Source organism: Ictidomys tridecemlineatus, chromosome 12, assembly GCF_052094955.1.
Source record: "Ictidomys tridecemlineatus isolate mIctTri1 chromosome 12, mIctTri1.hap1, whole genome shotgun sequence".
In the NCBI taxonomy this organism is placed as follows: Eukaryota; Metazoa; Chordata; class Mammalia; order Rodentia; family Sciuridae; genus Ictidomys; species Ictidomys tridecemlineatus.
The window spans coordinates 101,775,682-101,788,539 of record NC_135488.1 but is presented as its reverse complement, the minus strand read 5'-3'; the positions used below and the strand labels follow the sequence as shown (position 1 = coordinate 101,788,539).

The following is a 12,858-nucleotide window of genomic DNA, read 5'->3' as shown; positions in this document are numbered from 1 at the left end:
GTAATAGGGTAGAAACCCAGATTCATGGCCAAGAAACTGAATCAAAAACAATCTATGAGTGGATCTAAAATAACCCAGTTACCTCCAAGGGGAAAACCTTTGACCCAACATTATCATATCTGTTCTAGACTGGAGTCTCAAAGGCCAGCTGAAAATCTGAAATACTACCACGCAGAGAAGAATGAGCACAGAGATTGGAAACAAAATCAAAAGCACTCAAGCTCACGATGAGTCTGTGAATCAAAACTTCAAAACACATTAAGAAATAGAATGCTAAGAAAAACAACAGTAACAGAAATTTAATATGACTTCATTATGGATGAAGCTTAACTTTACAGAACAGCCTGACGAAGGCTTATTTTATAGTCAATTTAGGGTACCTGGACATAAACGTTTTACATTATTGGGAATGCAAAATGCTACTGTCATTTTGAAAGCCAGTTCACAAGTTTTCTACACAGCTAAATATACTCTTACCATATGATCTAGCATCATTCAAAGTATTTACTCAGGCAAGTTAATAACTTGTGTCCACACCAAAACCTGCACACAGATGTTTATAGTAGTTGTATTCAGAATTGCCAAAAACTAGAAGCAACCAAAAGGTCCTTCAGTAGGTGAATGAACAAACTGGGTACTTTCATACAATGGGGTATTATTCAGTGCTAAAAAGAAATGAGGTAAACAGATATGGAAGAAACTTCAGTGAACATTACTAAGTGAAAGAAGACAATCTAAGAAAGCTACATACTTATATGACATTCTGGAAAAGGTAAAACTATACAGATAGTAAAACAATCAGAGGTTGCCGGGGGCTTAGGGTGGGACAGAAAAGAAATGGAACAGGAGGGGCTAGGGTTGTGGCTCAGCTGTAGAGTACTTGCCTAGGATGGGTTCAATCCTCAACACCACATGAAAATAAATAAACAAAATAAAGGTATTTTTTGTAACTATAACTAAAAATAAATTTGAAAAAGAAATGAACAGGAGGATATTCAAGCAGTAAAATTATTCTTTATGATTCTATAATCACAGTATACATAATGTCATGTAATGATATTAATGATATATGCCATTATGCATTTGTGAAAATCCAGGGAACTGTATAACATGAAGAGTGAAGTAATATGAAGTTCACACATACAAGTTCTAATATGAACTCTAATACATCAGTTAATAATAAATGTATCAATAATGTTCATCAACTGTAACAAATGTACCACACTAACACAAAATGCAGACAACAGGGGAAACTGTACAGGAAAGAGATGGTACACAGGAACCCTTTGCATTATCCAGCCATTTTAGTTAAAGTTGTATTGATCTATTTTTATTCAGTTATGTACACTGTTTTAAAAACACCACTACTGGGTATAATGGTGAATGCCTGATATCCCAGCAGTTTGGGAGGCTGTGGATCCTAAGTTTGAGGCCAGCCTCAGCAATTTAATGAGACTCTAAGCAACTTAGTGAGACACTGTATCAAAACAAAACAAAAAAAAAACGTCTGGGGAAATGGCCCAGTGGTAAAGTGCCCCCAGTTCAATCCCTCAGTCCATATATATGTACATCTATATATACACACATATATTTATATTTATAAATATATATTTATATATTTTATACGTAAAATGGTCAGTTATATATGTATATGTGTGTATATGTATATGTGTGTGTGTGTTTGTGTGTGTTACACACATTCCACCACACAGAGAAGAACGAGCACAGAGATTTCATCTCCTGGAATACACAAAAGAATTAAAAATACAAACTTTAACAAACAACATATATATCTTCATAGCATTATTCAAATTGTCAAAAACTAAAAATAACCCAAATGTCAATCAACGGATTAATGAATAAATAAAATGTACAAGTACACACACACACAATGGAATATCATTCAGCCCTAAAAAAGAAATTTTGCTGGGCACAGTAGCACACTCTTGCAGTCCCAGCTCTTAGGAGGCTGAGGTAAAAAAAAAAAATCGCTTGAGCTCAGTAGTTTGCAGCTAGCCTGAGCAATACAGCAAGCCCCCATCTCAAAAAAATTAAAAAAGGGAAATTTTGACATAATATGGAGAAGAAGACATTTTGCTAAGTGAAATAAACCAGATACAAAGGACAAATATTTAGGATTCCACTTAAATGAGGTCCCTAGTACATTCGGATTCATATAGACTGAAAGTAGAACAACAGTTGCCAAGGAATGATGATGGGGAAGATTTGGGAGTTATTCTTTTGGGGGTAATGAGAAAGTTCTGAAAAATGAATGATGGTTTGGTCGCTAACTATGTGAATGTACTCAATGATCATAGATATGTACACTTAAAAATGGCAGAAGTGGCCAGGTGTGTTAGCAGGTACCTACAATCCCAGCCACTCAAAAGGCGGAGGCATGAGGATCACAAGTTCAAGGCCAGCTTGTGCAACTTAGTAAGACCCTGTCTCAAAAATAAAATAAAAGAGCTGGAGGTGTAGCTCAGTGGTGGAGTATCTGCCAAGCATGTGGGAAGCCCTGGGTTCAACCCCTAGCACAAAAGAAAAGGAAAAGAAAAAAAATAGTACATTTTATGCTATGTATATTTTACCAAAATTATTTAAAAAGTGCTAGAAAACTAGTTATATGTGTATGCACACACACACTCGCACACACACACTGCAAATTCCATATGGACAGCAAAACTTCTTTTAAACTTTTGGGAAAAAAATTGAGGAATATATAATTCATACCCTGAGGTAAAGAAATTTTTCTTGACCACCCCCAACACAAAGACAAGCCACTTGAGGAAATTTTTCATAAATATAACATTAAAACTTGGCTGGGGATGTGGCTTAAGCGGTAGCGCGCTCGCCTAGCATGCGTGCAGCCCGGGTTCAATCCTCAGCACCACATACAAACAAAGATGCTATGTCCCCCGAAAACTAAAAAATAAGTATTAAAAAAAAAAACATTAAAACTTAAAATTTATTTATAACTAAAGACATTCTCTTTTTTTTAATTACCACTTGGTCGTGGTGTATAATCCTTTTTATTTTATTTATTTTTTTTAAGAGAGAGAGAGAATTTTAATATTTATTTTTTTAGTTTTCAGTGGACACAACATCTTTGTTTGTATGTGGTGCTGAGGATTGAACCTGGGCTGCACGCATGCCAGGCAAGCACGCTACCACTTGAGCCACATCCCCAGCCCTTCTAAAGACATTCTTAACAAAAGGAATGGAAAGTCTCAAACTGATAAGATGCATTTGGAACACAAAAATCCATCATAGAATTAGTAGCCAAAGAAACAACTATTCTTCAGAAGTTAAAAGATGCAGAAACTGTGATTTAAGTCTACAAGTGAATATGCTCTGCAGTTAAAAACGGACCATATCTATAAGTAGCAACAAGGTTAAATCACCATCAATTATAATTCAAAAATGTGCACCCCTGTGATCCAGCAATTCCACTTTTCATCCACTGGACAATGGCCATTAATAAGGAGAGGACTGATAACTACAATATAGGACAACATATACTAACATAAGAGATTGTTAAGAAGACTCAGATCCCTATGTTCAACCCAAAAATATCTCAAAAAAAAAAATCTTTTAGGAAAAAGAGTTGCAAAATGAGGTGGACAGTATGATGTCATTCATATAGATAATGTTTTCATATTATCTATATATTCATGAAAATGCATAGAGAAAGATATGGAGGAAGTACAATAAACTGCCAATTATAGTTCCTACAGAGGACTAAGTAGATCAAGGGGGCTTTTACTCTGTACCATTCACAAGCAAGGGTGCATCCTGAGCCACTTGAAGAATCACAGCACACAACCACACAGACAGCGATGTAACTCTAGGAGCCACCAGACACAGGGACTCCAATTCAAACAGCATCCCTAAGGCTGGGCAATACACAGCCTGCACAACTACACACCACAGATCTAATATTTGTATAGTAAGAAATATATAAAATGGGAGGCTGCCTGCAAACTAGCATGAGGAACTTTCTATACTTTGACTAGAATAGTGGTTACAAAGTACATATACTTTTCAAAACATTCAACTCTAAACATGAAGTCTGCATTTTATCATATGTATACTGTACATCAAAAAAGTTCAGTTTAAAATAAATACAAATTGCCAGGCACAGTGGCACATGCCTGTGATCCCAGCAACTTGGAAGTCTGAAGACAGAGAATTGTAAATTTGAGACCCACTTGGACAATTTAGTGACACCCTATGTCAAAAAAAATATATATATATATGTATATATATATATACATATATTTTTTTTAAAGGGTTGGAGATGTACATTAGTGGTAGAGTGCTCCTGGGTTCTATTCCCAATACCAAAATAATAAAATTAAATAAATATAAATTAAATATCTAAATAAAATACTGGAAGAGCCAGTATTTTATTTAGATATTTATGCTTAAGGAAAGCATTGTATAACATAGGCACCCCAAAGCAAGAACTAGTACACACATGCTAGTACCCTGAATTACACAGTACTAAAATGAAAATTAACTTACTACTTCAAGGCTTACCACACAATGCCAAGTTTCCATAAATAGTACCTCTATTTTTTGCACAAGGAAACCGAGGCCCTGAGAAATTAATAAAAAGACATAAACAGGGGGCTGGGGATGTGGCTCAAGCGGTAGCGCGCTCGCCTGGCATGCGTGCGGCCCGGGTTCGATCCTCAGCAGCACCACATACCAACAAAGATGTTGTGTCCGCCTAGAACTAAGAAAAAATAAATAAAATGTTAAAATTCTCTCTCTCTCTCTCTCTCTCTGTCCCCCTCTCTCACTCTTTAAAAAAAAAAAAAAAAAAAAGACATAAACAGCAAGTTGAAATTTTAGGTTCTGAGTCTAATTTCCTAACTGTAAGTGGAAAAGTTGTCTCTCAGGCCAAATTTAGTGGAACCTAAAAATCTTGCCAGCACTACCTTGACTGCACAACCCTCTTCAAAGGCAATTCCACTTAAGTCTGATAAAAATCCTCAGAGAACTCATAAAAGGTCAAGTTTTAATTTGGCAGACAAAGTAACCCAACAGGCACTGCAACCCAGGGAACCAAAATAGCAGCTTGGAGCTGGAGAGTCCAATCAAGGCAGAGGACAGGTAAAATTCTGGCCTTGATTTCAGAGCAAGAACACTTTTTTTTGTTTTTCCCCTACGGATCTAACTTCCAAATCCAAGAATCGCGATAAAAATGACAAAGTATTCTCTAGGCAAAAGCGCTCTCTTTCCTCCTCATAGGACAAAAAAAAAAAAAAAAGCCAATGCTAGAAGGATCAGAATAGGATGATCTCGAGCAACTATCCCAGGAGCAAGCTCCTCACTGCCAACCTACAAGGAACACGAGAAAGTGGTAGCATGGTCACAGGGATGATTCCATCGCCTTTGCCATTACTGTAACATGCCCAGCTCTAAGAACCTAGGATACCTCACAAGGCAAAAGACAAGAGTGTGCGCTTGAGGGACATGGTAAGTCCATCAACCATCCCTAACACTAGAATAATTGTTACTGCTCTGTATAAAATGTAGGGAAATCTTGCTTCGTTCATGCATTCACGGCAATGGGCATTTATTGCACAACTGTTGTGCGACAGGCCACATTCTGAGGATTTAGCAGCGAACAGTAATGGATCTTAATTCCAGTTGGGAAGGAAGGGAACTTCCTTTCTTTCCAAATTTATTTTCCCCCTCTCCTTTAAATGTCACGCAGAAGAGCCTTCAAAACTTTCCCAAATTCCTCCCACAAGCTTTTCTTGACCTTCCTACTTTATCCCAAAACCAAGCAATTTACAGATCCAATTTTCCAATACTGAGAAAATACGAAAGAGACCTAAAGTGAGTAAGTCATGAAACATAAAATTCAATGCTACTTGGTTATTTTACATGCATACCTTCCCGGCTAAATTGTTAACACCTCGACAGCAAATTATGGTTGTGTTTTATACTATTTCGTGGCCCAGTGCTGATCACGGTTTTCTACGCACAGTAGCTAATCAATAAACGTTTGCTAAGAATGCTAAAAGGTCTCCCTAATCCCAAGGCCTGGCACTGGAATTTAATAGCGAGCATTCGTTAGCTGCATCCTTCCTCCTCTCAGGACACTTTCCTTTCCAGGATGACCTCGTGAGCAGGTTGGCTATTAGGCGCCTCGGGAAACAGCGTTTGGGGAATAAATTCCTTTCTCTCTGCCAGGGCCTGCCTGCCTCACCTGCCCTCTGCCAGGACCTGCCTCATTCGCCCCCTTCCACACCTAACGCACAGCCTCCTCCCAGCGAGTCTGGCTCAGCAGCATCTGCCCGGCGTCCGCACCCGGCTCCGCCGCCGGGAGCCCAAGGCGCACTTGGGACCCGAGAGACCCCTCCCCAGGGGGGACTCTGTGCCCCGCCGCGCGGCCGGGACTCCGCAGCATCCCCTCGGCTCGCCCCTCCTGGGCCGAGCGCGCCGCGCGCGATGCAGCGGCCCCGGCTCCCAGCGCGCCGTCCCCGCCTCCTCCGCCCCGCACCCAGCAGGCTCCCGCGGTCCGGACGCTGCGCGGGTTCCCTTCCCGTTCTTCGCGGGCGCGAGGCTCCAACCCCGCTCTCCGCTCCCGCAGCCGCGGCGGCCGCCACGGACTCCATACCTGGCTCGCTTCCCGGCGAGAGCTGGGGGCGTGGGGAAGGTCTCCAGTGGCCGCAGCCTCCTCCGCCTCGTTCGGCCCGGCCCCCTCCACTGAGGCGGCTGCGGCGCCCGCTCAGGCCCCGGAGCCGCCCCCGCGACGAACGTTCCCAGCGCCCGGCTCGCGCCGTTCCCCGCCCGGCACGCGCAGCGAGCCCGCCCCCGGCGCGAGGGCGCGAGGGCGCGAGGGCGGAGGGCGGGGGGGGGGGGGCGGGCGCGCGCCGCCAGCGCGAGCGCGCGTCGGGGCGGGGCTTCCGCCGCGCCGGGGAGGGGGCGGGGAGGTGGGCCGCGTTCCCCTCGAGCCCCGCCCCCGCCACCAAGCGAGACCCGCCCCCGGCTCTCCTGCGGGTGTGGGGCGCAGACTGAGCTTGCCCCCTCCTGGCCCCTGCAGCTCTGGCGGCGGCGGAGTGGCGCTTCAACTCCACAGGTATCTGCCCCGCCAGGTGAATGCTCTGCTTGATGTGACTACAAGGTAAAGAATGCAAAGAACCATCCCCGTGAATCATTCATCCGCCCCTCTCTGGGTAATCCTGTCCCGGTGACTTTCCAAATTAACTCAGCAAGCTCACTGAACACCGACTCTGCGCCTAGCGCTGCACCGGGTGCCGTGTGGGCACAAGGTCATGGTCACGGCCCATGGTCTAAGGAGCGCATAACTTAGAGGGAAAAGCAGTCGTGTATAAACAACCAATCTAGTGACCCGTGCAAAGGCAAGCCACAGTCAGATGCTGTGCTAGGATGAGGAAGAGATTACTTCCGCTTGACGTGCAGAGTCGTTCCTGGAAGAGGGGCATTTGTGTTCAGCCTAAAAGAAAAAAAAAAAGAAGTCCTAGGAAAAAGCCAGGAGGGCATTAAGTGTCTGTAAAGAACTTGAGCAAAGAAGCACAGGTGACCAAGATTTACCAGCTCAGCACCTTTTTAATATTGTGTGTCTGTGTGTGTGTGTGTGTGTGTGTTCCTTTCCAAACTGTGAAATATAGGAGAAGGTGGCAAATTAGGAACAGCCAAACCTTTTTAATGACCCAAGTGATCATTTTTCTCAACATTTTTTAAGACTCAAAATGGCAACGTCCTTAAGAGTTATCGGTACATCAGTGAGTGAAATGCGGCTAAGCAACCCCAGGTCAATGCGCTTTGAGTTGAGTGGTTTTTACTGCTTTTTGGCACCTTATGGTAAGGCAGATCGAGCCACCTCCTGCTGCGGTCTGCCTGCCTGCCTTTAGAACACCCTCTTCCTTCTCCTCTCATCTGCCTATTTTTAAACTCCTATAATGAAGAAAATGCTTATAACCAACTTTAAGTAAGAGTAAACAGTTTCTTCAAAAAAGAGTATCACCTTTCACAGATGGCTTGTGCAAATATTTTGCATACCAGAGAAGTCTAAGATACTAAGATACTAAGACTAAGATACTAAGATACTAAGATACTCAGAATAGAGGTACGAGACATCTAGTTTATTTTTTTAATATTTTTTAGTTGTCAATGGTCATTTTATTTATTTATATGTGGTGCTGACACTTGAACCCAGTGCCTCTCACATGCTAGCCACTGAGCTACAACCCTAGCCTCTAGTTTATTCTTTGACCCCTTATTGAGCATCCATTACAGAAAAGGCATTGAAAGGGTAACTCACTGATTCTCTTCTTTAAGAGAAAGGTGTAAGAGATACAAAATGAATATGTAGAGGCTGGAGTTGTGACTCAGCGGTAGAGCACTCGCCTCCTATGTGTGAGACCCTGAGTCTGATCCTCAGCACCACATAAAAAAATCAATAAGTGAAATAAAGGTATTGTGTTTAACTACAACTAAGAAATAAATAATAATTAAAAAATAAATAAACAAATATGTACATATTGCTTGATGTGTTTGCCCAATTGATAGAAACCAAGGTTTCAGTATGTGAGCTAGACTCATAACTCAATTTTGGAATTAACTACTTCAGGTGCACTGGTCCTCACATCTTTCCATCTCTGTTCTGTGTTTTCATTACCTCCACGTCCTCAGAAAACCTTTCAAACATCTTTCACTAATTCTCTCCCTAAGATTCCAAAATTATTGACTTCTCTTGTTTACCTGTTCTTTGTCCTACCTCATCTATATATGTTCAAACTCTTCCAGTCCGGGGTAGGGGCAGAAAGAAGAAGTTTCCACCATGATTACTATTCCCACTGTATTTTTCTTCACAAATGTCTTGAAAGCCATCTGAAGTCATTACCTCCTCAGAGGCTTCTCGCTCTTCAGTCTCTGGCTCTGCTCCACCACTCCACTGCCTATTCTTAGTCATTAATGCTTTTTTGATCCTAAATACTATGGCCCAGTTAAGTCTTCATTTTACTAGAACTTCCAGTGGCACTTGACTATACAAGCGTGCTACTCTTTGAAACATGGCTCCATGACATGATCCCTCTTTTAACCCCTTTAGCCACTCAGTTTCCAAAATTCTGTCCTCAGCTCATCTCACCCCACACCTTCTCCCTGAGCCATTTCACATACTCCATATCTTCATCTATCACCCATGGCTGCTACTCCAAATTCATCACTAACTTAGGCCACTCCTCTGGGTTCCTCATGCACAAAAGCCTACCAGAATATCCTAGAGACCTCAAGCTCTGCATTTCAAAAAGTGTATGGCACTAGTGTCCATCCAGTTGCCCATTCAAACACCTCACCTCGAATTATCCTCGTTTCTCCTTGCTGCTTCCAATAATCAAAGTCCTTTTCTTTTGTTGTTGTTATTGTTTTATTTGTTTGTTTTTATACCAGGGATTGAACCCAAGGGCACTTAACCACTAAGCCACATCCCCAACCCTTTTTGTTTTATTTTGAGACAGGGTCTTGCTAAGTTGCATTTAGCCTTACTAAGTTGCTAATGCTGGCTTCAAACTTCTAATTCTCCTGCCTCAGCCTCCCAGGTAACTGGAATTATAGGCATGCACCACTGCACCCAGCTACAAAGTCCTCTGGATTCTACTTCATTAATACTTCTAGAACCTGTCCCTCTTAGCTCTTCTCAGCTAGGCTAGAGCAAGAGCCTTTATCTGCTTCCCTACTATACCTGTATCTCCAGTTCCTTCTAATCCATGTTCCATATGCGGGTTGTAGAAAACTTTCCAAATGTACCACACATGGTGTCACTACACAGCATGGCACACAGACCCTCCATTAATCTAGCCCTTGCCTATCTATCCATTCCATCTTGTATTGCTGTCTCCACACACACATCACCCAAATTCCTGGAATGTTTCTGCTTTCCCTATCTCCATACCTTTGTGCTTGTTTTGCTTTCTATTTGGAATTTCATTTGAATATAAGCAAAGGGTGTGCAATGTAAGTGTAGTTGAAGTTCCATGTATTTTTTTTCTCTTTCCATATGTTTTATTGGTGCAATGTAGTCATACATAATAATGGGATTTGTTGTTACATATTCATACATACATACAGCTTAACTATAATTTGGCCAACATAACCCCCTAGCACTTCCCGCCTCCCTGCATACTCCTGCCCCCTGGTTCCTTTCCTTCAGTGATCTCCCTTCTATTTTCATAAATCCTCTCTCCTTCTTTTCCTTTTTCCTCTATAGTTTCCATATATGAGAGAAAACATACAACTCTTTTTTTTAAAGAGAGAGAGAGAGAATTTTAATATTTATTTTTTAGTTTTCGGCAGACACAACATCTTTGTTCATATGTGGTGCTGAGGATCGAACCCGGGCTACACGCATGCCAGGCGAGTGCACTACCGCTTGAGCCACATCCCCAGCCCCAACATACAACTCTTGACCTTCTGAATTTGGCTTCTTCCACTTAACATAATGTTCTTAGTTCCATCCATTTTTCTACAAATGACATAATTTCATTTTTCTTTATGGTTGAATAAAACTCCATTGTGTACATATAACACATTTTCTTTATTCATTCATCTGTTGATGGACACCTAGGCTAATTTACAATCCCACCAACAATATAAAAGTGTTCCTTTTTCTTCACGTCCTCTCCAAGCATTTACTGTTACTTGTATTTTTTAAAAATATTTATTGTAGTTGTACACAATATCTTTATTTTATTTATTTATTTTTATATGGTGCTGAGGATCGATCCCAAGGCCTCACATGTGCTAGGTAAGCACTCTACTGCTGAGCCATAACCCCAGCCCTGTTATTTGTATTCTTTTTTTTTTTTTTTTTTAATTTTGCTCGGCTCTGTGACCTCATTCTGAGAGAGAGAGAATTTTATTATTTATTTTTTAATCTTCGGCAGACACAACATCTTTGTATGTGGTACTGAGGATTTGAACCCAGGCCACACGCATGCCAGGCGAGCACACTGCAGCTTGAGCCACATCCCCAGCCCTGTTATTTGTATTCTTGATAACTGCCATTCTGACTGGTATGAGATGAAATCTCAGTATCGTTTTGATGATGTTGAAAAGTTCCATGTATGTTGAAGATATACTCCAAGAAAATTTCTGGAAATAAGAACACATAAACCTATACAAAGGAATGGCTCACGTGTACCTGAGGAACTTACCAGAGAGTGATCAACTCTGAGAGCTATACTATTAAAATTATTAGACATAATAATAAAAATAATGATAACAGCCTCCAAGGCCTTCAGGCAAAAAAAAAAAAATCAAATTGTTTAAAAGGAAAATTAGGCTGCAGGTCATTAAAGATGGAGACAAATTCTTTTCACTCCTTTTGATCTAGGCTGGCCTTAGTGAACTACTAGTCAATACAATATGTGATATTCTAGGATTTCCAAGCCCAGGGCACTAGAGCTCTTAAGTAATCCATCTGGTCTTTCTTTTATCCATCTGGGAACACTTTCTTTTAAAGCCCTGAGCTGTTATGGAAAGTATCTCACTTCCTGTGGAAAGGTCCTGAGATCACACTGAGAGGGAGGACATGGTCAATCCTGGCTGACACCAAGTGAAGTCATCATTAGCGCTCTGGCTCAGCCCAGACATCAGCTGAATGCCTCTGAGTGACCTCCGCTGAAGTCGTGTGGAACAGAAATATCATCCAATCAAGACCTACCCAAATTCCTGATCCCAAAGCTTTTAAAATTATAACCAAAGTGGTTCTTATGGAGTGGGGGATGTGGCTCAGAGGTAGAGAACTTAATCTAGCATGTACAAGGCCCAGGGCTCAATTCCCAGCACCTTAAAAAAACTAACAAAAACAAAAAGATCTGTATATCAGGTATTTGGTGCATGCCACCAGTGAAATGACTGGAACCCAGCCCCAGATCCCTGCCTCTTTTCCAAGGGATCTTTTTTCTTTTTTTTTTTTTTTTCTAGAAGTCACCCAGATGCTTCCCTTGGGCAGAAGTAAGGAAGCCCCACAGAAGGCAGGTGGCTTCCTGGGATGGAGAAGATACTCTGAGGATGTGCTTGGGCTAAGTCCTTCCCGTCTGCTTTGTGAGCCTGCCTGTGGCTGCAGGTTAGGCTGTAAGACCCAGAAACCCACCTAAGCTTCTTTAGGGACACAATTAAACCCTTAATAAGTGTCCATCAATAAAATGTAATAGCTCCAGATATGGTGGCACATGCAAGTAAACTGAGCTACTCAGAAGGCTGAGGCAGGAAGATTGTAAGTTACAGGCCAGCCTAGGCAACTTAGCAACACCCTGTCTCAAAATGAAGAATAAAATGGGCTGGGGTGAAGTTCAGTGGCAGAGCATCCCTGGGTTCAGTCCCCAGTGCTGGAAAAAAATTTTTAAAAAGTAATGGGAACACAGCCCTGCTCATTCAAGGGCTATGTGTGACAGAGATTGTACACAAAGCTTCAAGTATTTACTGTGTGACCCTTTACAGAAAAAGTTTGTCATTCCCTGCCTTAAAGGATAGGGTGGGATGGGAGATATAGCTCAGTAGTAGAACACTTGCCAACCATGCACAAGGACTTGGGTTCAATCCCCAGCAACACATACACACACACACACACACACACACACACACACACACACACACAGAGATTCTTACTTTAAGGCATTCATTCTAGGGTAATTTATTGTGAGTCTGTTAGCCAAAACAGCTGGCATCAGACTTCCCAAGAGCAACATGCCAAGCAAGGCAATAGTGATGCAGTGTCTTCTAGAAACTTGAGGAAAGAAGATGCAGGCAAAGGATTTTATATCTACCCACCCATGCCATTTATCAAGCATCAATATAGAAAAAATGTTTATA

The 12,858-nt window shown here is 41.8% G+C and overlaps 1 protein-coding gene and 1 long non-coding RNA gene across 16 annotated transcripts in view; one reads left to right on the top strand and one right to left on the bottom strand.

Moving 5' to 3' along the window:
• Window positions 1–6,863, bottom strand: part of Dtnb (dystrobrevin beta) — a 228,747-nt gene extending 221,884 nt beyond the window's left edge. For 9 of the 15 annotated variants that reach the window (XM_078029553.1, XM_078029557.1, XM_078029560.1 and 6 more), the window contains exon 1: window positions 6,638–6,862. The gene's annotated coding sequence lies outside the window, so the exon portion shown is untranslated. The other 6 variants (XM_078029556.1, XM_078029563.1, XM_078029555.1 and 3 more) reach the window with 4 other exon arrangements.
• A 64-nt stretch (window positions 6,864–6,927) lies between these two features.
• Window positions 6,928–12,205, top strand: LOC144369426 (uncharacterized). Its single transcript, XR_013429174.1, has 2 exons — window positions 6,928–7,144; window positions 11,971–12,205. It is a non-coding gene; the product is annotated as an uncharacterized LOC144369426 (long non-coding RNA).
• The last annotated feature ends 653 nt before the right edge of the window (window positions 12,206–12,858 follow it).